This window comes from Gopherus flavomarginatus, chromosome 17 (genome assembly GCF_025201925.1).
Source record: "Gopherus flavomarginatus isolate rGopFla2 chromosome 17, rGopFla2.mat.asm, whole genome shotgun sequence".
In the NCBI taxonomy this organism is placed as follows: Eukaryota; Metazoa; Chordata; order Testudines; family Testudinidae; genus Gopherus; species Gopherus flavomarginatus.
In genome coordinates, this window is record NC_066633.1 from 20,178,460 (window position 1) to 20,203,201 (window position 24,742).

Below are 24,742 nucleotides of genomic sequence, written 5' to 3' on the forward strand. Positions count from 1 at the left end.
CCTGAATAATCATCGTTCTGCAACAGAGAGACAGGCCTTTGCTGCACCTCAAGTTTAGCAAAGATTTGCCTAAATGAATTGCCCAACATGCAGGAAAATAAAACAAAAAAGCCCTGAAACTATAGTCCATGTAAAGTTTGAACATAGTTTAAGATTCCCGGTGACAATATAAAACCTCCAGCATTTACAGAGGGGCTTTGCAATAAAAAATAAACCGTTAAAGGACAAGCTAAGGTTGTCTGACTGTTAGGTGACAGGGAAGAATGCTTGCATAGTCACCCTCACATCCTATTTTCTCCTTTTTTAGCAGCAAAGAATCCTGTGGCACCTTATAGACTAACAGACATTTTGGAACATGAGCTTTCGTGGGTGAATACCCACTTCGTCGGATGCATGTAGTGGAAATTTCCAGGGGCAGGTATATATATGCAAGTAAGCTAGAGATAATGAGGTTAGTTCAATCAGGGAGGATGAAGCCCTGTTCTAGCAGTTGAGGTGTGAAAACCAAAGGAGGAGAAACTGGTTTTGTAGTTGGCAAGCCATTCACAGTCTTTGTTTAATCCTGAGCTGATGGCGTCAAATTTGCAGATGAACTGAAGCTCAGCAGTTTCTCTTTGAAGTCTGGTCCTGAATTTTTTTTGCTGCAGGATGCCACCTTAAGGTCTGCTATAGTGTGGCCAGGGAGGTTGAAGTGTTCTCCTACAGGTTTTTGTATATTGCCATTCCTAATATCTGATTTGTGTCCGTTTATCCTTTTCCGTAGTGACTGTCCAGTTTGGCCGATGTACATAGCAGAGGGGCATTGCTGGCATATGATGGCGTATATTACATTGGTGGACGTGCAGGTGAATGAACTGGTGATGGTGTGGCTGATCTGGTTATGTCCTGTGATGGTGTTGCTGGTGTAGATATGTGGGCAGCGTTGGCATCGAGGTTTGTTGCATGGATTGGTTCCTGAGCTAGAGTTACTATGGTGTGGTGTGCAGTTACTGGTGAGAATATGTTTCAGGTTGGCAGGTTGTCTGTGGGTGAGGACTGGCCTGCCACCCAAGGCCTGTGAAAGTGTGGGATCATTGTCCAGGGTGGGTTGTAGATCCCTGATGATGCGTTGGAGGGGTTTTAGCTGGGGACTGTATGTGATGGCCAGTGGAGTCCTGTTGGTTTCTTTCTTGGGTTTGTCTTGCAGTAGGAGGCTTCTGGGTACACGTCTGGCTCTGTTGATCTGTTTCCTTATTTCCTCATGCTGGTATTGTAGTTTTGAGAATGCTTGGTGGAGATTTTGTAGATGTTGGTCTCTGTCTGAGGGGTTAGAGCAGATGCGGTTGTACCTCAGTGCTTGGCTGTAGACAATGGATCGTGTGATGTGCCCGGGATGGAAGCTGGAGGCATGAAGGTAGGCGTAGCGGTCAATAGGTTTTCGGTATAGGGTGGTGTTAATGTGACCATCACTTATTTGCACCGTGATGTCTAGGAAGTGGACCTCCTGTATAGATTGGTCCAGGCTGAGGTTGATGGTGGGGTGGAAGCTGTTGAAATCATGGTGAAATTGGGGCGGCATGCCACGAGGGGCACTCTGCCGGTCGCTGGGAGGGCGTCCCCCGTGGCATGCCGCCGTGCTTGGGGCGGCGAAATGTCCAGAGCCACCCCTGATCCCATGTAGACAAAATGTAAGCATAGTGTAAACTATTTTATGTAAAAGTTGTTTTTTGCTTTTCACCAGAGATAAGAATATTTCTCCCCCGCCCCAACACACAGCACCATCAATCACCTCCTCCCTCCTCTTTCCCATAACAACTGAGCACGCATTCAAACCCAATTGTTTACTATTTTTATAAACTACTTTAAGCATACATTCACATTTTAATTTATAGACCAATCACTCTCTCACACCACCCACTCACACAGACATTCACACGTGTTTTTTCAGCATAAATTTATACAAAATATACACAGCCTAATTTAAAAGAAATCTAATGAGGTAACATTGGCTAATATGCCCATGTATGGGACAAAATGCAGGAATAGTTAAAACTATTTTTTATACGAAGAGTTTTGACTACTTCCCCCGTGCAAGCTCTCCTCTTTTTGTTAAGGAAAAGCTGTAATTCTTTCAGTGTTTAAGGTCTGGAATGTAAAGTGATTAAATTGTTTGACCATGGATTTAATAAATAATATAAAAGCAAGAATGGAGTATTAGGGAACCTGTATTTTAGTATTTGAGAGGCAAGAGATACATTGTATTTTAAGAACATTTTATTTGTATCTTAAATGCTTCGGCAGTTAATATTTTGCCCTGCTAACTTCATTTTGCTCAGTCTATCAAAATACCAAAATTAAAAACCATGAAACACTTAAGAGACACAGACACAGAATAACCCAGACTTTTAAAGGTAACATGAAAAAACAGAGCATGGAGCTAAGAGTTGGTCTGGATTTTTAGGGACATTTTAATAAATGTTTGAAATCTTTTTGTATTGAAACAGTTTTGTATTCACGCTTTGTTAATTGTCGTGGTTGAGCCATTAAATGTGTGTCCTGCAGAAACTCTTCCCGAATGCCTGAGCCATTGTTACCTCTTTTCCCAATTTTTCTAAACGCTTTTCACCAGGGTTCATACACAGCACATAACCCTGAGGAAGGGTTCAGGAGGAAGGAGTCTATGTACAGGAAAAAAACTGCATGGCAGGTCACTTCTGATGGAGAAGAGAAGCACTGTTATGTTACCAAAATCCTAGTTATTGCAGCCTTAGAGAGATTTTGCAGAATTACCTTAACAGCAACAAGAACTCGTGTTTGTTAGGACCCCCACACACACAACCACTGATCCTTAAGAAAATAGCAGAGACTAAACATGAAACTTAAAAAGAATAATTGGCAGGTGAGGGGGTGGCGCAAAGCCACTGGCTCTCCTATGCAGCCACACTGGTGCAAAACTTCAAGCCCAATTTTTTTCCCCATGATTACAATCCCTGTGTTATAATCAAAATGCATCACCAGCTTTACTTCCGCAGCTCTATAAAATTTTGCTATCTGCAAAACAAACAGAACTGGAAAAGGAATTTATCATCACATTGACAAGGCCTCAGTAAACTAATTTTCCTGCCCTTATATAAAGCGTAACATTGTTGAGTGCCTTCAAAACTGTAACTTCTGTCTTCACCTCTCATAAACATTTTTGTTTTGCCTTTAACAAAGAGAAGAGGTCTAATGAAATAAAAATTACATTGAGATGTTTACAAGATCTGCTATCCCAATTTTTAAAAAAATAAAATAAAAATGTTAGCTGTTTTAAAGTTTTGCCGAAATGGTTTTGGTTTTGCATTCCTGCTCATCCTGGCCAATAGCCATTGATGGACCTATCCTCCATGAACTTATCTAGTTATTTTTTTAACCCTGTTATAGTCTTGGTCTTCTCAACATCCTCTGGCAAGGAGTTCCACAGGTTGATTGTGCATTGTATGAAGAAATACTTCCTTCTGTTTGTTTTAAACCTACTACCTATTAATTTCATTTGGTCACCCCTAATTCTTGTGGTATGAGAAGAAGTTTAAATAACACTTCTTTATTCATTTTCACAACACCAAAACCAAACTCAAGATTGATCAGAGCTGCGTACTTTCAACACTACTTTATAGTGCAGAATGCTGGGGAATGAGAAAGTCTGACATGTCCAAACTGTCTTCATTCGATACAACCTGCCTCAGAAAAATTCTTCCTATCTTTTGGCCCAGAACAATCTCAAACCAAGATCGTTTGACACAGTGCAGCCAAGAGGATCTGAGCACCATCATTGCCAGGAGGTGCTGGAGATGGATCAGTCATGTGCTTCGGATGGAAACTGATTCCATCACCAGAGTAGCAATAAGATGGACACCGGAAGGCAAGTGAAAACGAGGCATGATGAAAACAATATGATGAAGAGCTGCGGAAGCCAAGCTGAAAATCCTGGGACACTGCTAGGAAAACCATGAAAGTCTTGCAAGAAAGAGACAGGAGTGGAGGAGCTTTGTCACACCCCTAAATGCCTGAGGCGTAATGGGAACATGATGATGATTCACTTTCTCCACACCAGTCATGATTTTCTAAACCTCTACTATATCCCCTCTTAGTTGTCTCTTTTCCAAACTGAAAAGTCCATCTTATTAATCTTTCCTCACGGACGAGCTGTTCCATACCCTTCATCATTTTTTGTTGCCCTTTTCTGTACTTTTTCCAATATATCATTTTTTGAGATGGGGCAACCAGGTCTGCACACAGTATTCAAGATGTGGATGTATCATGGATTCATATAGAGGCAATATATTTTCTGTCTTATTATCTATCCATTGCCTAATGATTTCCAACATTCTGTTCGCTTTTTAGACTGCCACATACAAAATCTTCTCTAAAGTTGACCAAGATGGGCCATAGGCCTCTTAATAGATTCATCACTTGTAAATTGTACAGAAACCTTTAGATTCCAGATACAGAATAAAGCCCTTCAATTGAGAGTTTTAAACAAAAAATAAAGAAAATGTTAAGACACAAACCATAGCTTTGTGACTGCGTGAAGGTCAGAGATAAGGCTGTGGCCTTTGACGCTTATCGGAAGAAACAGCCCCAGCCCACACCACCTCCTTCTCCTTTCCTGATATAGTGTTTTTGTTTTTTTTTTATCTAAAGCTACCACCTTCTCCACATCTTTCTCCTAAGCTAAATGTTCCTGGGAGAAACAGGCACTGCAGTGTGTATCTCAGTGTGATAACTTGTACAACACTCTCCATGCATAAATTAATACAGATCTGTTTGATTTTATGAGTTCGCATCCTCTACAGTGCAGTTCACACACGCATGGCTGCTCTGGCCAAGGGCATCATGACATAAACTGGGCGACTGCTTCTCTCTCAGACAGAAGATGGTGATTCCGTGCATGGCAGCTTGTACAGTTGAGTGCACACCGGATTTTGGGTTATGCACTAGCACCAGCTCAATACCAAATTGCTTGCTCCAAGTTAGATGGTACATGTCCCTTTCTCTTCCAGCAGCCTGTTGAGCATCTGGTTTTGGGTCTGGGAAAAGCAAATTGGGCCCACTTCATTTGTTCCTTTAGACCAGGGGTAGGCAAACTATGGCATGCGTACTGAAGGCAGCACTTGAGATGATTTTCGGTGCCACTCCCACTACCCGGGTCCTGGCCACCGGTCTGGGGGGCTCTGCATTTTAGTTTAATTTTAAATGAAGCTTCTTAAGCATTTTAAAAACCTTATTTACTTTACACACAACAATAGTTTAGTTATATATTATAGACTTATAGAAAGAGACCTTCTAAAAACGTTAAAATGTATGACTGGCACACGAAATCTTAAATCAGAGTGAATAAATGAAGACTCGGCACAGCACTTCTGAAAGGTTGCCGACCCCTGCTTTAGGCTGTTGGTGTCCAGGTTCTCCTAGATCTCTGAAGAGCCATCACTCAGTTACTGAGTAATGTAAAATAAGAAATATACATAAGACTTCATCGTACTTTTTTATAATGTGCTTTTAAAACCTTTTTACTATATGTGTCAAGAAGTCTCTTCAGCTCATGGTTGGTTTGTTTTGGTTTTTTAAGCTTATGTTCTTACGTACAATGTACCTGTGATTTGTCTCTGTACAACCTTCCCTGTGAATCTCTTGGAGTCTCCTGGGCAGGGGCAGGAGTTTCAAACAAAACTTGGGTCAGCGGTTTGGCCTTTTTCTCTCCCTCCGCACTGTCCTTATGATCACATTCATCAGCTGTTATCCCTGTTGTCCCATGACACGGTTCCGCTGGCTCAAATGCTGTGTCAGTGGCTGAGTTATTTCTTCCGTTCCCGCATTGCCCATATAACATCTCTTCATGAGCATCTTGATAGTGGGTGGTGCTGAGGTCTGGTTCAAGGGACTTGTAGGTGCTCCCATCTTTAACCAATGAGCCTGTTGGAATGGTGCATCCTCTTTTATTCAACAGTTGTGCATTGCTGTTTCTGCCAATAGTTTCAGGACAATGCTTCAAAAGTTCGTTGGTTTCCCTCCTTACATAAACCCCTTTCTGGGTCATAGTAGACTTGGGACAGTTGTCAAAAGGGAAGGAGGTAGGACTGCACACTTAGATTTGTATTATTTTTATGTTGGTATGTTACAGTTTGTCAGAAACAAATGGCATAGGGCCTGTTCCTTTGACAAGTGCCCCATATGCTTATGTGTGTGGTATCGATAGGGTGGTAGAGTATTTGGGCCATTGCAAAGTTCCCTTGAACCACTCAACTCCCTTTTCTTCAAATCTCCTCTTAAATCATACCCTCTTCCACTTCAGCTGTGCCTTTTAATTTCCCCCTAGTCCCTCTGCATTAAGGCATTTAGTCATCATAATGCCTCTGTTTTCAATCATTTCTCAGGTCTCTCCTCTACCCTCTTGAGCCTAGTCTACACTGGGAGGGGGTATCGATGTAAGATATGCAACTTCAGCTATGCCAATACCGTAGCTGAAGTCAACATATCTTATTCCGACTTACCTCCCGTCCTCACGGCACGGGATCAACGGCTGTGGCTCCCCCATGGACTCCGCTACCACCGCTGGCTCTGGTGAAGTTCCAGAGTCAACGGGGAGCACGTTCGGGGATCGATGGCTACCCGCCGATACGGCAGGTAGTCTGGACGTACCTTTGTACTATTTAACACTGTAAAGTATCTGGGGTTACGGCTTGTATAAAAGTAAAATGTCATAAGAACAGAACAAATAATTCTTTAGGGCCCCTGGAATGTGATGATCAACAAAAAAAATTTGCAATTGCTGTTCCAAAATATCACCATGCACACAATCCACCCACTGGTTTTGTTAATGTCATTTATGTACTAGTTCCGATAACCCATTCAAAAAGTGATAAGGGAGACAATGTCTCCTGAAGCTGGGGAGAGTTTCAGTGTGACAGTTGCCCGTGCTCACCTGTAACAATGAACCAAGACTAGATAAAAGACTGTTCCCTAAAAAAAGATTTCAGTCAGTTATCAATGCTCCTCTAAACATTTGGAGAGTTTATTTATTGTGATTGAAAACAGAATGTTTAGGAGAAGAATATGGCAGCTTTCAATTTAAAAACAAGTCAGGAAATATGGGGGAGTAGCACGTAGGCTTGGGCTGTTTCTTCTGATAACAGTATCAGAGGCTACAACCTTATTTCTGATTTCATGCAGTCACCAAGCTATGACGTTTGCCTTTTAAATTGTATTTATTTATTATTGTAAAATCCTCAACTGAGAGCGCTTTCTGCACAATTTACAAATGATGAACCTCTGAAGAGACCTATGTCCCATCTTTGTAATCTTTTAAATGTTGTATTGTGAGCGTTATTTCACTAGCCCTCTTCCTCTTTGGTTAAGACAAAACCAAAATGTGTCTGAGAAGTGGAGACAAAGTTTACAGGTTTAAAGGCACTCTACAAAGTAGAGTTTTGTATAGGCGCAGGAAAATTAATTCATTGGGGCCTCCTCAATGTGAGAAAATGTTTTGCAGGTAGCTCTATAAAATATTGCTACAAAATGGTGAAGCATTTTGATTATATTACAGGGATTTTTATCATTTTTTAAAAAAAAGTTTGGGCTTGAAATTTTGTACCAGTGTGGCTGTGCAGGATAACCCGTGACTTTGCGTTCTCCCTGTCTCCTCCCCCATTATTCTTTTTAAATTTCATGTTTAGTCTCAGCTCTTAATTTAAGGTCCAGTGGATGTCTTGGGTAGTCTAACAAAGAAAAGTTCTCATTGCTTTTGCGGCAATTCTACAATATCTCACTAAAGGCTGTACAAACGAGGATTTTGATTGTTACAGTGCTTGTCATCTCAGTCAGAAATGTTTTCCCTGTACATCTACTCCTCCTCCTCCTAACCCCTTTGCCAATCTTATGTGCTACTTCTGACCTCCCTGTGAAAAGTGATTAGAAAAAGTTGGAAAAAGGTGTAACCTAGTGCTTCAGGAGTTTGGGGAGATTTTCTGTAAGACACACTCCTGCCCATGCATGGCAGCTAACAAAGAACGAATACAAAACTGTTTAACTAAAAAAAGATTTCAAACATTTGTTAAAATGTCCCTAAAAATCCAGACCCACTCTTATTCTCATGCTCTGTTTTGTCCTGGTACCTTTAAAAGACTGGGTTACTCTGTGTGTGTGAATGAGTGAAAGTGTTTCATGATTTTTAACTTTATTTTATTTTGCTAAATATACCAAATAATGTTAATAATACAAAATATTTACTGCTAAAGCATTTAAGATGCATTGTATTTTAAGAACATTTTGTTTGCATCTACTGCCTCTCAAAATATAGTTTTCTCTAACACTCCATTCCTGCTTTTATTATCTTCGGCGCCAGGACGCGGAGACTCTTACCAGCCTCCATGGCCTTCCAGACAGCCATCGGTGTCGTCGCAGGCTGACAGTGTATATGCGCTGGGCGCTGACAGACAAGCGACCCTTTTCCAAGACCCTCCGCAACAGGACCAGGGACCGCAGCAGTGGGGGTTCTGGACACCCTGGGCGTATCACCAAGCCCAGGGCCCCCAACAGCTTCCTCCTAGGCCTGCGACGACAGAGCACAGGGCGCCGGAGGCGTCATTGTCTCGCCTCCCCCCTCCCCGGACGGGGAGGACGGGTCAAAACAACAAGACCCTGAGCTCCGTCCGGAGTCAGAGGCGAGGGCTGAGGCAGACCCCCCGCTGGACACTCTCTTGCCGGGGGTCTCCTCATCGTCTTCTCCCGATAAGGCGGTGGCAGGCACTTCTTCCAATAGCCCTCCTCCGCTAGATCTCAGGGCACATCAGGACCTCCTCAGGCACGTAGCACAGAACTTGAGCCTGCAAGCTGAGGAGGTCTCTGAGATCGAGGATCCTGTCATCAGCATCCTCTCCTTCGATGCTCCCACTAGGGTCACCCTGCCCTTTATTCGGACGATCCAGGCCAACGCCAATACGATCTGGCAATCGCCGGCCTCCATCCCCCCTACTGCACAGGGCGTCGAAAGGAAGTACATGGGCCCCTCCAAGGGCTATGAGTACCTCCATGTTCACCCGACACCATGCTCCCTCGTGGTACAGTCGGTGAACGAGAGGGAGCGTCATGGGCAGGAAGCCCCAGCCCCCAAATCCAAGGAGGCCAGGCGTATGGACCTCCTCGGCCGCAAGGTCTATTCGGCGGGGGCCCTTCAGCTCAGGGTTTCCAACCAGCAAGCCCTTCTTAGCCGCTACGCCTTTAACTCTTGGGTGGCAGTGGATAAGTTCAAAGAGCTGTTGCCACAGGATGTGCGTCAAGAATTTGCGGCGATTCTTGACGAGGGCAAGAAGGTCGCAAGAACCTCGTTGCAGGCCTCCTTGGATGCTGCGGACTTGGCTGCCCATACCCTGGCCTCGGGGGTGACGATGCGCCGCATCTCCTGGCTTCAGGTTTCTGGCCTTCCACCGGAGCTCCAATACACCATCCAGGACCTCCCGTTCGAAGGCCAGGGCCTGTTCTCGGAGAAAACAGACCCCAGACTGAAAAGTCTCAAGGACAATCGGGTCATTATGTGCTCCCTTGGGATGCACACACCTGGGACGCAACGCAGACCCTTCCGGCCGCAACAACAGCAGCAGCGCCGGCCGTACCCCCAGTTCTGCCAGCGGCAGGACCTTAATAGGCGCCGTGGCAGAAATGGCAGGCGCAGGCAGTCGGGGAATCAAGGGGGGCAAAACCAAAGCTCCTCTAAAGCCCCACCTGGACCCAAACCTTCGTTTTGAAGGTGCGCCCGAGGGCGTAGTACCAGTGTCCCCCATGGAGCCTTCCCCCCCGTTTTCCAACCGCCTTTCGTTTTTCCTCCAGGCGTGGACCCAAATAACATCCGATCGCTGGGTCTTATGCACGGTGCAGACGGGATACCGTCTGCAGTTTATATCTTTTCCTCCCTCCCGCCCCCCACCCTCGTCCCTCTTCAGGGACCCCTCTCATGAGCAATTCCTCCGCCAGGAGGTGCAGACGCTCCTCGACAAAGGAGCTATAGAGGCGGTTCCGGAGAACGAGAGGGGCAAGGGGTTTTATTCCCGCTACTTTCTGATCCCCAAGGCCAAGGGAGGCCTCAGACCTATCCTCGACCTGCGAGAGCTCAACAAATATCTAGTGAAGTTGAAGTTCCGCATGGTATCCCTGGGGACCATTATCCCATCCCTGGATCCTGGAGACTGGTATGCCGCCCTCGACATGCAGGACGCTTATTTTCATATTGCCATATGGCCACACCACAGACGTTTCCTTCGGTTCGTGGTTGACCGCCATCACTACCAATTCGCGGTCCTCCCGTTTGGCCTCTCTACGGCTCCGAGGGTATTCACAAAATGCATGGCCGTCGTTGTGGCACATCTTCGGCGCAGTCACATTCACGTGTTCCCTTACCTCGACGATTGGCTAATTCGGGGCACGTCAGAGCTGCAGGTCCGCAGCCACGTCCGCAGGATCACTGGCCTGTTTGCTACCTTGGGCCTCATGATCAACATGGACAAGTCCACTCTGCTCCCCTCGCAGAGGGTGGAGTTCATTGGGGCCGTCCTGGACTCCACCTTGGCCAGGGCCCTTCTACCGTTGCCCAGGTTCCAGTCGTTGTCGGCGATCGTTCAGCGCTTGCTGGCAAGCCCCCTGACATCAATACGGACATGCCTAACCCTGTTAGGCCATATGGCGGCCTGCACGTTTGTGACAGGGTATGCACGTCTCCGAATGAGGCCCCTCCAGTCTTGGCTCATGGCACATTACCGGCCGGCAAGGCAGTCACTAGACACGCTTATCACAATCCCCCAGGGGGTGTTGGATTCCCTCAGTTGGTGTCTAGACCAGTCCGTCGTGTGTGCGGGGCTCCCATTCCACCCACCCCAGCCCTCGGTGTCCCTAACGATGGACGCCTCAGATCTCGGCTGGGGGGCCCACCTGGGAACCCTGAGGACACAGGGCCTGTGGTCCCCGCAGGAGGTGGAGCTACACATCAACATGCGGGAGTTGAGAGCAGTCCGCCTTGCTTGTCAAACGTTCTGTCACCAGCTTCGAGGTCGTTGTGTCGTGGTATTTACCGACAACACGACGACCATGTACTATATCAACAAGCAGGGCGGCACCAGATCCTCTCCCCTATGTCACAAGGCGATGCGACTCTGGGACTTTTGTATAGCCCACTCCATTTACCTCACGGCTTCCTTCCTCCCCGGAGTATGGAACACGCTGGCGGACCGCCTGAGCAGATCCTTCCTCGCGCACGAGTGGTCCCTCCGCCCGGACGTCGCCCTCTCGATCTTCCAGAGGTGGGGTGGTCCCCGCTTGGACCTCTTCGCGTCCAGGGGGAACAGGAATGCCAGGTGTTCTGCTCCTTTCAGGGCCGGGAACCCGGGTCCATAGCGGACGCCTTCCTTATTCCGTGGATGACCCACTTGTTCTACGCGTTTCCCCCATTCCCGCTGGTCCACAAGGTCCTTCTGAAGGTGCGCAGGGACAGGGCCCACGTGATCATGGTAGCCCCAGCGTGGCCCAGGCAACATTGGTACCCCATGTTGCTGGACCTGGCCATAGCCAACCCAGTTCCCCTGCCCCTTCACCCAGACCTGATCACCCAGGACCACGGTACTCTCTGTCACCGGGACCTCCAGTCGCTGCACCTAGCAGCGTGGCTCCTGCGTGGCTGACCAGATCCGAGTTACGCTGCTCCACCTCGGTACGTGAGGTACTCTTGGGCAGCAGGAAGCCTTCCACCAGAGCGACGTACTCAGCCAAGTGGAAGCGTTTCTCCTGTTGCTGCACGGAGAGGGGTTTCCTCCTGATGGAAGTTTCGGTAGCCAATATTTTGGACTATATTTGGTCCCTCAAGCAACAGGGCCTGGCGATATCGTCCCTTCGGGTCCACCTGGCGGCTATCTCCACCTTTCACCCGGGTGGGGATGGCAGCTCCGTTTTCTCTCACCCGACGGTGACTAGATTCCTTAAGGGGCTGGAACGTCTATATCCTAACTTCCGACCCCCTGCCCCTACCTGGGATCTTAACCTGGTTTTGACTCGGCTCATGGGGCCTCCCTTTGAGCCGTTAGCAACTTGCTCCCTGCTCTATCTTTCTTGGAAGACTGCCTTTTTACTAGCTATTACCTCAGCTAGACGGGTGTCGGAACTCCGGGCTCTCACGGTAGATCCCCCATATACGGTCTTCCATAAAGATAAGGTGCAGCTGAGACTGCACCCTGCTTTTCTCCCCAAGGTGGTCTCAGCCTTTCACGTCAACCAGGAGATCTTCCTCCCAGTTTTTTTCCCAAAGCCTCATTCTTCACGCATGGAGCAACAACTCCACTCGCTTGATGTCTGTCGGGCTCTCGCGTTTTATGTGGAGAGGACCAAACCGTTCCGCAAATCCCCCCAGCTTTTTGTGGCAGTAGCGGACCGCATTAAGGGGCTTCCCATTTCCTCGCAGAGGTTATCCTGTATCAGGACCTGCTATGACTTGGCTCACGTTCCTACGGGCTGTGTGACTGCGCACTCTACCAGGGCGCAGGCGTCGTCGCTGGCTTTCCTCGCCCTTGTGCCCATCCAGGAAATCTGTCGGGCAGCGATCTGGTCATCGGTCCACACCTTTGCTTCCCACTACGCCCTGGTCCAGCAGTCCAGAGAGGACGCGGCCTTCGGATCTGCAGTGCTCCATGCCGCTACTTCTCACTCCGACCCCACCGCCTAGGTATGGCTTGGAATTCACCTAACTGGAATGGATATGAGCAATCACTCGAAGAAGAAAAGACGGTTACTCACCTTTGTAACTGTTGTTCTTCGAGATGTGTTGCTCACACCCATTCCACACCCGCCCTCCTTCCCCACTGTCGGAGTAGCCGACAAGAAGGAACTGAGGAGCCGGTGGGCCGGCAGGGGTATATATCAGGCGCCATGGCGGCGCCACTCTAGGGGGTGACCTGCCGGCCCACTGGAGTTGCTAGGGTAAAAAGTTTCCGACGAACGTGCACGCGCAGCGTGCACACCTAACTGGAATGGATATGAGCAACACATCTCGAAGAACAACAGTTACAAAGGTGAGTAACCGTCTTTTATCCACTGTTTGTACATAGAATAGTTTACATTAGTCCTACATTTTGCCTCATACATGGGCATATTAAACAATGTTGCACCATTAGATTTCCTTGAAGTTAGGCTGCGTGTACTTTGTGTACATTAATGCTGAAAAAAGAAGTCTGGATGTGTGGGTGTGAGAGCAGGTGACTTATCTACAAACTAATGTAAATGTTCGCCTACAGTGGTTTATCTATAACCATGCGTACAAGTTGGCTGCAATATTTGAGTAATTGTTTTGGGAAGTAGGGTCAAGGAAGGGGTGAGTGGTGCTGCGTTTCTGAGCATTCTGTGCTTTATGTTTTTTAACATTTATTTGTCCTTCAAAAACTTTACAAAATGTAAGAGCAACTTAAGACAATTGGTGATAATTAGCAATAAATAGAAAAGGCTATGAAGAAATACACGTCTTTGAGTAACTAGGTCTGGGAAATGAAGAAATCTACATGCAGGGTGGGTCCTGCTTCTTCAGATAAAAGCTAAAACACCAGGGGAAAAAAGCCTGGCGGGGAGGGGGATATGCAAGCATTCTTCTCTCTGTCCTTTAAACAGCCAGAAAACCTGAATATTTTACTGTTTATTGTAAAGCCCCTCTGTAAATGGTAGGGATTTTATACTGTCACCAGAATTTAAAATTTTGTTCACACTTCACAAATGATAGACAGGTGAGCTCTATTTCCAGTGGTTTTGTTTGCTTGGGGGTGTTTTTGCATCCTGGGCAATTCATTTAGGCAAACCTTTGCTAAACTGGAGGTGTAACAAGCACCTGTCTCACTGCAAAATGATAATTATTTAATTATGGAAAAGACGTCAGCTTAGCAATTGCCTGTGCTTGGTCTCTGTAAGGTAAGGTATAGATCCAATGAAAAATGATGCTTCTGTTGTTTTTAAGAGCCTGGGATAGTATTGCTTTTATACAGTTAGTTACAATTCTCACTATATTTAATTTTAATCCTACAATTAAAAAATTCTGTCACTGAAGATTCTGCAAAATATGGCGGTTTTAGGAAAAAAGGAGGCTAAGAGGCTTGTTTCTTCAGATAATAGCGTCAGCGGCTGCAAGCCTTTATCTCTCACTTTCATGCAGTCAAAAAATATAGTTTGTTTTTTTCAACATTTATTTTTTATTATAAAACTTCTCCGTGGATGAGTAGTTTATATATTGATGATCCCTTATTTAATCTTTGTCCCTTTAAGCAATTAAAAACCACAGGTTGGATACATTTTATTTTTTATTGTCAATTGAATATTGACATCCTGTTTCTAAATGAGGTTTTATCTATTGATAGGCCCTTATTTTTGTCTGTCTTTTAACCCTCCAGAAAGCTATGATGTGTCTTTTTCCTTGTGTGTGCGTGCGTGCCTGTGTCTGTGTAAAACCCTTCTGTAAATGGTGGCTTTGTACAAAATTGAGATTCCCCAGGAACCTGGTTCTAATATGAACTTTACCATTCCACAGTGAGGAGGTGTGATGTACTGTCACATTCCAGGGCAAAATCCAGACTAGTGAGGGGTTGTCACCAGTGCCCTGGGTGCCGTGCACAGCTCCCAACCCAGGCTGCTCACAAACAGTCTACCAGCAGTCAAGTCACATCCTGAGGGTCTGTGTATAGCTGCAGCCCTGGTCCAGCAGGTCTGTCAACAACACACCAGCCACACTTTGGTTCCCCCAGTTTGGGTTATTACTCGCAGGGTGCAGGGGTGTTGGAACAATTTGTACAGTGGGGGAGCTGAGAGCCATTGAACCAAACTGTAAACCCCTGTATGTGATGGAAACCACTCGAGTTATGGAGTGCGGCAGCATCCCCAGCACCCTTAGTTCCAGTACCCCTGGAAGGGTCACCTCAACACCCTCCTGAATTTTCCTAAAATGTGTGCTCTGCACTGGCCAGCCCTTCCTTGGACAATTCAGATATTAAATGTCCCTTGCCCTTGTAAAGAGCCAATATTCAACTGTTCGCTACTTTAACTGGAGTTACCAACCATTCATTTTAAACACACCGCACTGAAATAGTTTAGATTAAAAAAAGTTATTTAACTACAAAGAGAGAGGTTTTAAGTGAGTATAAAGTATTAAAGTCAGAAATGGTTACAAGACAAAGATAAAATATTACTGGGAGCTAAAACTCAGCAAGCTAGACTTGGTTCTAGGTAAAATCCTTACCACAGGTTCCCAGCAACATGGCTGATCAAATTCTCAGGTCAGGTTCCCCCACAAAGTTCCTTTGTCTTCTTAGGTGAACAAGAGAGAGAGAGAAAGAGAGAGAGAGAGAGAGATATTCCTTGGGGTTTTCTGCTCCTCTTTTTTTATAGTCCAGTTGACTTTTGAAGTGGATTCTTCTGAGGGACCCCTCAAAGCAAGTTTTTTCAAACAGTAAACAAGGTGACATGGAGTCTGGTGGTGAAGGAGGCTCCATGTTCTTTCTTCTCACCCATGTTTGCTGCATGCAAATTTTCTTTGTCTCCTGCCGTCTCCTCTCCTGCTTTCGTGAGGACCCCTTTTACTACTTATATGTAAATTGAGGTAAACACAAATTTTTTTCTTCCAGATACCCAGGGCTGTGAGGTTTTGAACATGTGCTAAGAACCTTATGCAGGGGGGATTTCATAACTATACATATAATATTGCTACGTACATTTCACCATGATATTATTGACTAGTGATTTATTAGTTTTCAAATGATTCCTCACAAGACATATTTTGTACAACAATTATTACACTACAGTGTGGATACAGGGGGCTTTCAGTCACATGTACATACATGTTCTGATACATAAACTGGTTTCAGAAATCTGTAATGCTAGGATGGTGGCCAACTAGTAAGCTAGCGTTTAACCCTTTCTCCCATCCTTCGTATTCAAAGAAATCCCCCAGTCTCTCAGGTTTCATGCTAGGATATGATTCCTTTCCAGGAAAGCCCACCAGTTTTCTAGGTAAGCATCTTGTTTTCCTACTTAAGAACATAAGAACAGCCATACCGGGTCAGACCAAAGGTCTACCTAGCCCAGTATCCTGTCTTCTGGAAGCGGCCAATGCCAGGTGCCCCAGAGGGAATGAACAGAACAGGGAATCATCAAGTGATTCTTCCCCTGTTGCCCATTCCCAGCTTCTGGCAAACAGAGGTTAGGGACACCATCCCTGCCCATCCTGCTTAATTCTTCCCTGCAGCACTCAGACTGGATGGGTCAGGTTTTCTAATACTTTCTATACTTTTTGGAACCAAAGAATTAATTTAGGGGAGTTACCTCTTTTCCACCATCTTGTGACTGTAAACCTTAATGCAACTACTGGGTGGTAATTAGTTCTTTGTTGCTTTTATACAGTACAGAATTTTGGAGGAAAATTCAATAACTCCCTCCCCCCAATGGGTTATCTGATAGCTTGCAACCCATCTTCTCTTTAATGGAGTCCCCAACCTTCCAGCAAAATATCCCTAACTTTTGGACAGGTCACCATAAGTGACGAGATCTGCCCATTTCATCACAGTCCCTGCAGGCTATATTTGCCCAGCACAATAGATGTGGTTAATTGTAAGGGGATTAGATACCATTGGTAGCAAATTCTCATTCTGACAGTTTTATTTTCTGACTATGCATATTGAGAGCACTGCTCCAGATACTTAATTTCCATACCCAGGTCTGCATTCCTCCACTTTACCATGAACGTGTGCCATTCCTCTGAGTAATAACTTAAAATAACTTGATCGAAAGTGGCGAGCTGACCCTTGTGTTTCACAGGAGCGTGATGCACAGTTTTTTCTAAGTCTGTCAATGTTCTGCTTAGGTTTGTCTTTCTAAGAGGGTGGGTTGAAACATTTCTCAGTTGCAGGTTCTGATACAGTGGAACTTCTGCAAGCTATTGAACTATGTCAAACATCCAAACGTGGCTTCTCTGAATCATTGACTAAATCTCATCATACCAACGTACTCCGAGGCCTTAAACCTTCCCAGAGTTTTATTAGGGTTGAATTTGGTGTTCTTGACCATGGGCGTGAGAGGTGGGGTTATCCCGTTCTCTATTGTTGTTCTAATAAAAGGTGTGTGTGTGTGGGTGAAATATTGTTCTTGGCCTAGAAGTTTCCTTTATCCAGGGAATCCTGTGGAATTTGATTGTTGCACAATGTGCATGTTCTGTCTCTATTCAGTGTTTATTATGGCTTGGAGTGGTCCAGTGTAGATTGGCTTGCCTGGTAATACATTTTTACTGTTTGGTAAAGCTCATCCCTCCTTTTTTCAAAATGGGTGGTTTGATCTTTGACTTCTCATGTCCCCAGATAAATTGGTTTATCATGGATTGCCAATATTCCAGAATTTTCCAAGGGATGATGATCAGTAGCATTTGGAAGGGAAAATTGATCTGAGGTAAGATATTAGTTTTGACTAACACAATTTGACCAAGCCATGATATTTCATAGTTTGACCAACTTTCTAAATCTGTTTTAATTTTCTTGACCAGAGGAATGGAATTACTAGGATAAAGATTCTGTCATTTTTAAATAGAAGTACTTCCAGGGATTTTAGTACTGTGGGCACCCATTTTGATTTGGCTTGGGTTTTTTGTTTGTTTGAAGGTCAGATTCCATGCTAACACCTAGATGTTCAGATTTATCATAGTTTATTTTAAAACTTGAAACGTTACCAATTTCAAGATTTCTGCTTGCAATTCAAGTAGTGCCCAGCAGCTTTGGCACAAATACCATGATATCATCAGCTTATAAAGCTAGATTTTGCTCCTTGTTTCCGACTTTTATTCCATTTATATTTGGGTTATTTCTGATCATCTGTGCAAACCACTCTATTATGCTAGCGAGGAGATGAGGTAATAGGAGGCCTGCTTGAGATGTATTCCTAAAAAAGGGGAATCATTCAGCTAGGTGCCAATTCTTGTGACATTTAGATTTCAGTATAGAATGAATCTCCAATTTTGAAATTTGGAGCCTAAGCCGAATGCGTCTGGGGTGCCTTTTAAAAACTACCTGTTTATGCTAAACAGTGTCTAATGATAACAACGGGTGGGGTGTTCACTGTCTGTGAACACCCCGTCTGACATACACCCTGTCTGATCTCTGTTAATGTGCCTTGGCAGTGTATTTTCCCCAGTGTATTTACTGAAGAATAGATTTTAGCATTTTGATTTAGCAAAGAGATGGGCCTGCATAATGTGAAGTTGGATACGTCTTTAGCAGGTTCAGGGATTACTACAGTCTGTGCTTCTCTCTAGTCATCATGAGCTCTTTCTCTTTCAAAGATCATTAAAGACCTCTGTCAGTGGCTGTACCAGCTGTGCTCTGACAAATTTGTAGAATTCTGGGAGGAAACCCAGACAGGTCTGGGGATTTACCATTTTTAAGTCATTTAAATAGCTCCATAAGTCCATTGGGCTTAATACTCTCCTCCAGGAATATGTATTGATGTATTTTGGGTAGTTTTGCATTAACTGGATTATGTCAATATTTATGATTTGCCCAAGGCACATGATAGGCTCCTCTGGGGTTGACATTTTCCATTCCCATCCTCAGTTATTGGGGGTTGTTTTGTTTTACCTGTTAGTAAAATTTGATCAAAAACCCTTCAGCCTTTTTTTTTTTTGAAGTTTTCCATGGGTGAAAATTTAATTGTGTGCATAAAGGTGCTTAAAACAAGGCTAGAGGCTAGACAAGATCAAAGGTTGAAGGCTGCAGGCTGGCACCACTGTCGGGGAAGAGTCAAGGTTGTTTTGGTGGGTCTGAGTTGTAACAAACTAAGTGACCGCAATCAACATTAAAGACTCTGCTCTCTGTATGGTGCCACTGAGTATATTTTCTTAGAGTTTGGATTGGTGGTGATTTTACTTTGTGTGGTCTTAAAGAAGTTGGGCTTTTTATAGAACAATATGTACATAGTTTCCATTAACTTTCATACTATTTCCTGGTGCATTTGCAAACACTTCCAGGCTTTAAATAGGAAGCTATAATGTTGGGGGTTTGATTGGTTGCTTTGTATTTCTGGCCTCATGCTCCCCAGCAGAAATCTGAGCATGTATCACAAATTGTTTTCAGATTTATTGGTCTTAGATACAGTGTGATCTGTTACAGGCACTCCTAAAACTTTCACGTTGGATTTAATTACTTATTAGCACTACTGTTCTCATTGGTTGACCCTCACAGGAATCTCTGATTTTGCTTTTCCTGGTTATATGAATTTTTTTAGCATGAGCTGAATTTATGATGCTGCACATGTTTGATATGATGCATTTCTGTCCCATTCAAGGGTGTTGGAATAATTTGTATAGTGGGGGTGCTGAAAGCCATTGAACCAAACTGTAAACTCTGTGTATTGTGGAATCCACTTCAAGCATGGGGTGCGGTAGCACCCCGCAGCCCTAGTCCCAGCACCTATGGTCTTGGTTGTGTTAGTTCCCACACAGTGAAGGCCAGGAAGTAATGTGTTTATGGGTCAGCTGGCATCTAAGCCAGGAATGGAACTGGAGAACTCCAGAGCTAAAAGTATGAAATGCTAAAGGTTGAGCTAAACCTCTCTAGGTGGGAGTGCAACAGACATAGCTACAGCTGAGCAGGAATCAGGTTTTCCATTTTGTGGGAGATCCTGTGGTTTTTTAACACTTTTTCTGTTCTGAAATGGAACCAAAAAAAAAAAAGTTTTGGAAACTTAATTTTGCTGGAAACGTTTTGAAAAAATCAAGGCATTTTGACCCAACTTCAACCTTTAAAATTTTGTTTTTATACTGAATTTAGAAAGGCTTTTGGCAGAGTCCCACATGACATTCTCATTAGCAAATTAGGACTGTGTGGTCTAGATGGAATTACTGTAAGGTGAGCGCACAGCTGACTGAAAGAATGTAGACAGAGTAGTTCTCAATGATTTGCTGTCAAACTGGGAAGGCGTATGTAGTAGGGTCCTGTGAGATTCAGACCTGGCTTGGGAACTAATCAATATATTCACTAATGACTTAGATAATGGAGTGCAGAGTTTGCTTATAAAAATCTGTGGATGACACCAAGCTGGGAGGGGTTGCAAGCTCTTTGGAGGACGGGATTAGAATTCACAATGACCTTGACGAAGTGAAGAACTGGTCTGAATCCACTGGATGAATTTGAATAAATACAAGTGCAAAGTACTTCCCCTAGGAAGGCAGAGCTCCAGAATGGGAACTAACTGGCGAGGTGGTCATACTGCTGAGGAACTGGGAGTTATAGCAGATCACAAACTGAATATGAGTCAACAACGTGGTGTGGTTGGTTGCAAACAAGGCTAATGTTATTGTGGGTGTTGTGATGGGGTTTACAGACCCCATGCTAAACCAGGGCCAGGCACAGAGCAGTACTGGGCTAGGAAGGCCCTGCCCTGCAGCAGCTTGCTCCAATCAGATGGAGGGATTGTTAGCCCAGGAGCTGCAGACTGCTCAGGAAGTGAGCCTGGCACCTGGAGCAATGAGAGCAGTGGCTGCAGCACTTCTAAGGCTACTCTGGAAGCCGTGAGCCACATTCCCTTCCTCCACCACGGTGGGAGCTGGATACTCAAAAGGGACTGGGAAGAATGGGACATTGTCCCCTGACTGATTAGGTGGAGATACCACCAGGCCCCCTGTGGCCCCTAGGTGCATGGGCAGCCAGGGAGACTCCACGCACTGCCCCCTCCTCGAGTGCTGGCTCCGCAGCTCCCATTGGCCAGGAACCTGTGGCCAGTGAGAACTGCAGGGGTGATGCCTGTGCACAGGGGCAGTGCGCAGCGCCTCCCTGGCTGCCCATGTACTTAGGGGCCACAGGGACCTGGCGGCTGCTTCCTGGTAGCAGTGGTAGGTGCCAATTGGACCCCAAGCCCCCTATGCACCACAACTCCCAAGCCCCCTCCTGCACCCAAACTCCCTCCCAGAGCCAGCACCCCACCCACACCCCAGCCCTGAGCCCCCTCCTACACTCCAAACCTCTCATACTCAGCCCCACCCCAGAGTTCGCACCCCCAGCCAGAGACCTTGCCCTCCTCCTGTACCCCAATCCCCTACCACAGCCTGGAACCCCCTCCCTCACCCTGAACTCCTCATTTCTGGTCCCCCCTCAGAGCCCACACCCCCAGCCCAGAGTCCCCTTCCACACCCAAACTCCCTCCTGGAATCTGCACCCTGCACCCTCCCACATCCCAACCCCCTACCCCAGCCTGGAGCCCCCTCCTGCACCCGAAACCTCTCATCCCCAGCCTCACCCCAGAGCCCCCACCCCCCAGCCGGAGCCCTCACTACCACACCCTGCACCCCAACCCCCTGCCCCAGCCCAGTGAAAGTGAGTGAGGGTGGGGGACAGTGAGGGATGGAGGGAGCGGGGATGGGGCGTTGGAGAAGGGGCGTGGGTGGAGCAGGGGTGTTTGGTTTTTTGCCCTTGCGTAGGGTCGCCAACTTTCTAATTACAGAGGAGCCTCAGCATGGTAGGAAGTGACCTGGGGCAGTATAATTTGGAGTGGATCAGCGGGTGGTCTGGATCCTGTAACGGCCCTTTAGGGCCCTGGGTTGGGAGCTGGTGGAGTGGGTGGACCTGGGGTCCTACCTTGGTCCCCTGCGCCTCTGCTGGGACAGAACCTAAGGGGAGTGGAAGAGACAATATTTGAGAGAGAGAAAATTATCCCAGCTTAGATGGGTGTGGGGTTTTCACACCTTCAGACACAGCTAGTTGTTCTGGCTCCTCCTCTGGCTGGAAGAATGGCCCAGTGGTTAGAGCACCTGGGAGTTGGCAGGCCTGGGTTTAATTCCCTGCTCCCACCACAGCTGCCCTGGGTGGCTTTGGACAGGTCAGTTAGCCTCTCTGTGCCTCAGTTTCTCAGCCATACTGCCCTGCCACCCTGTGTGTGAGGGTAAATGCATTACAAATACACCTCTACTTCGATATAACGCTGTTCTCGGGAGCCAAAAAATCTTACCACGTTAGAGGTGAAACCGCGTTATAGCGAACTTCCTTTGATCTGCCGGAGCGCTCTGCCTCATCCCCCCGGAGTGCAGCTTTACCACATTATATCCAAATTCATGTTATATCGGGGTAGAGGTGTATTGTGAGGGGCTCAGATACTATGGGCCTGGGGCCGGGCATGTGCCTCAAAGAGATGCTCTAGATCTGTCTTTTTAGGCAGATTCTCTTCCCAAGCAGTGAGCTCATCCCCCGTCTCATCTGCTTTCAGAGGGCATTTGCCTGCTCGTCACACCATGCACATAGCAGAGGATGAGCTCGGAGTGCTGGACTGCAGGAATCCAACTGCCCTGGCTACAGTCCAGCAAGCTTGTGTGCCTGGGTTTTCTTTGTGTTGTTCCCTCTACTCTCCAAGGCAACACTGATCCTGTGGTTAGTTACTAGGACAACGCCACAGTCCTGCTCGGCGAGGAGGCATTCTGTCCAGTTGGCCATTTTCTCGAAGGCTCTGGAAAGCGGGGATTGTGGGCATGTGCACAAACAGACATGGACAGACACATGCACAGGTGCAATCAATGAACAGACCTGCATTAGCTCAGGGGCACACATGGAAACATGCTCACACAAGCCCAAGCCACACATACACAAACAGTTGTGCACGCACACAGGACACCCACTCAACCAGTTGTGTAGGCATGCACACCAGCACAAACACAGCGAGGAACACATGTTCCCACATGGATACACAAGTGCATAGACATGCAAGATTGCATGTGCACACTCATCTGTACATATATGTGAACACATGAACGCCTACGCACAAACGCTGGTACACGAGTGCCCACAAGCACCCAAACACCTGAATGCTTGCATGTGTGAATGCAAGCACTCCCAGCATGGGCACACATGCACATCAACACGGGTGCATACACAGGAAAATGCAGACACATGTGGGTACATATACACCTGGGCAAAGGCATGGACAGACACACATGCAAGTGCCTGGGCACAGTCATACATACATGCGTGTACACACACACACACACACACCCTGATTAAAGAACTCTGCAGCTGCGAAATAGCCGCTTGGAGAGACCAGTCAGTAAGGACACAGATGTATTTCTGAGAGCAGTCCCCAGCCTCGGTTCAGGTGCTCCCTCATCACTTGGGACTCTGGCCGTTCCAAGAGCTGCTTGAAGCTAAGGAGCACTTCTTTCTTTATGATTCACAGCTGCACACAGCAGGGTGAAAGGGGGAAGGAGAGACGGGAGGTTGGCCCTGCAATCTCCAACCCCTCCCGGGATTAGGGAGTCAGGGAAATATACGGAAAGGACTGGGGGTGTGGGAGCCAGGATCCTCGCCCACTTCAAACACCAGCCGACTGTTGGGCTCAGAGCTGCCTGTTTCAACAGAGGGGACACCCTACAGGTCGGGCAGGGCCCAGGCAGCGGGGCGGCTGGCAGGATGTAGAGTTGTGCAACTGCTCTGCTGCTTTTCAAAGCCCTGAGCAGCTCTGCTGGGGGCTTGGTGTATGTAGGGTTGCCAATTTTGGTTGGACGTATTCCTGGAGGTTTCATCACATGACATAATCTTTAATTGATGATTAATCTTTAATTCCTGGAGACTCCAGGCCAATCCTGGACGGTTGGCGACCCTAGGGGTTAAACTGCGATCTGCTGCTTGAGCCATATGCTAAGTGGTATCTGTGTGCACGCACTCACCGGCCTCGCAGGGATCCCCAGGGCAGCAGGTAACTGGCCTTTGCTGTGATGACTCTGTGGTGAGGACTCATTTCCCCCTTGACAGCTGTTCCTTCCCCATTTTGAAGCAAATTCTGAAACACTTTGCCCTTTTATAGCATGATCCCTCTTGGTCCCATAACCTTCCTCGGTCTGAGTCCTGCCGGGTTTTATTAGAATTGTTTTTTATTAGGTTTTCTGTCACACATCTGTGCGGAACCCTGCACACCTCTACACACTTGCAGTATCTATATAATCCGCTTTCTACAACAGTCCAGTCCAACACATGTAACATTACCACACTGCCCCATCCCCTTCTCCTGGAAAACACTCACACAGGCTGAGCTGTGAGATCTTGGAATGAATCAGGATTAGAAAGGAAAGAGGAGTGGATCCACGCAGACATGTCTGTCATCTCCAAAAAGAGGGAAAGAAACACAGGCATCTAGGAAGATGATCCATGTTCTAAAATTACCTTGATCCCCTCAAGTCTAAATTTTATTTTTAAATACAGTCAAACCTCGCAATAACGTGCACCGTCATAATGCGAAATCGCATATAACGCTATCATAAGTTGGCTCCCCTTTAAGGCCTAATACCTGTGGTCCCCAATGCGATGATGCCTGCCAGGACATTGATATGTGCCCCCACCTAGTGCCCAGCAGGGGAGAGAAACCATGGCCCCGTGCCTGCCGAGGACACAGAACTCCAGAGCTGCGGGCTTCAGTGCTCTCTGTTCCCGGCAGGAACTGGGCCGCGGCTTCTCTCTGGCATCTCCGGGGCTGCAGGTACCAGTGCTCTCTGTCCCTGGCAGGCCGGAGAGAAGCCGCGGCCCTGTACCTACCGGGGACAGAGAGTACTGGCTCTCACAGCCCTGGAGTTCTCTGTCCCCGGCAAGCGTGGGGCCATAGCTTCTCTCCCCTGCTGGGCACTAGGCACTAGGGGCACTAGACGGTGCACATCAATGCATCACATTGGAGACCACTGACTTAAACTGACCAGCTTGAAACC

General features: G+C 46.6%; 1 long non-coding RNA gene across 2 annotated transcripts in view; it reads left to right on the forward strand.

Moving 5' to 3' along the window:
- The first annotated feature begins 4,807 nt into the window (after positions 1 to 4,807).
- LOC127036037 (uncharacterized) overlaps positions 4,808 to 24,742 on the forward strand; it is a 49,345-nt gene continuing 29,410 nt past the window's right edge. Inside the window, exons 1-2 of one of the 2 annotated variants that reach the window (XR_007769995.1) lie at positions 4,808 to 4,924; positions 17,376 to 17,463. This is a non-coding gene — a long non-coding RNA (uncharacterized LOC127036037). Of the gene's footprint in view, positions 4,925 to 13,312; positions 13,364 to 17,375; positions 17,464 to 24,742 lie in introns of those variants that run through there. The other variant, XR_007769996.1, reaches the window with a different exon arrangement.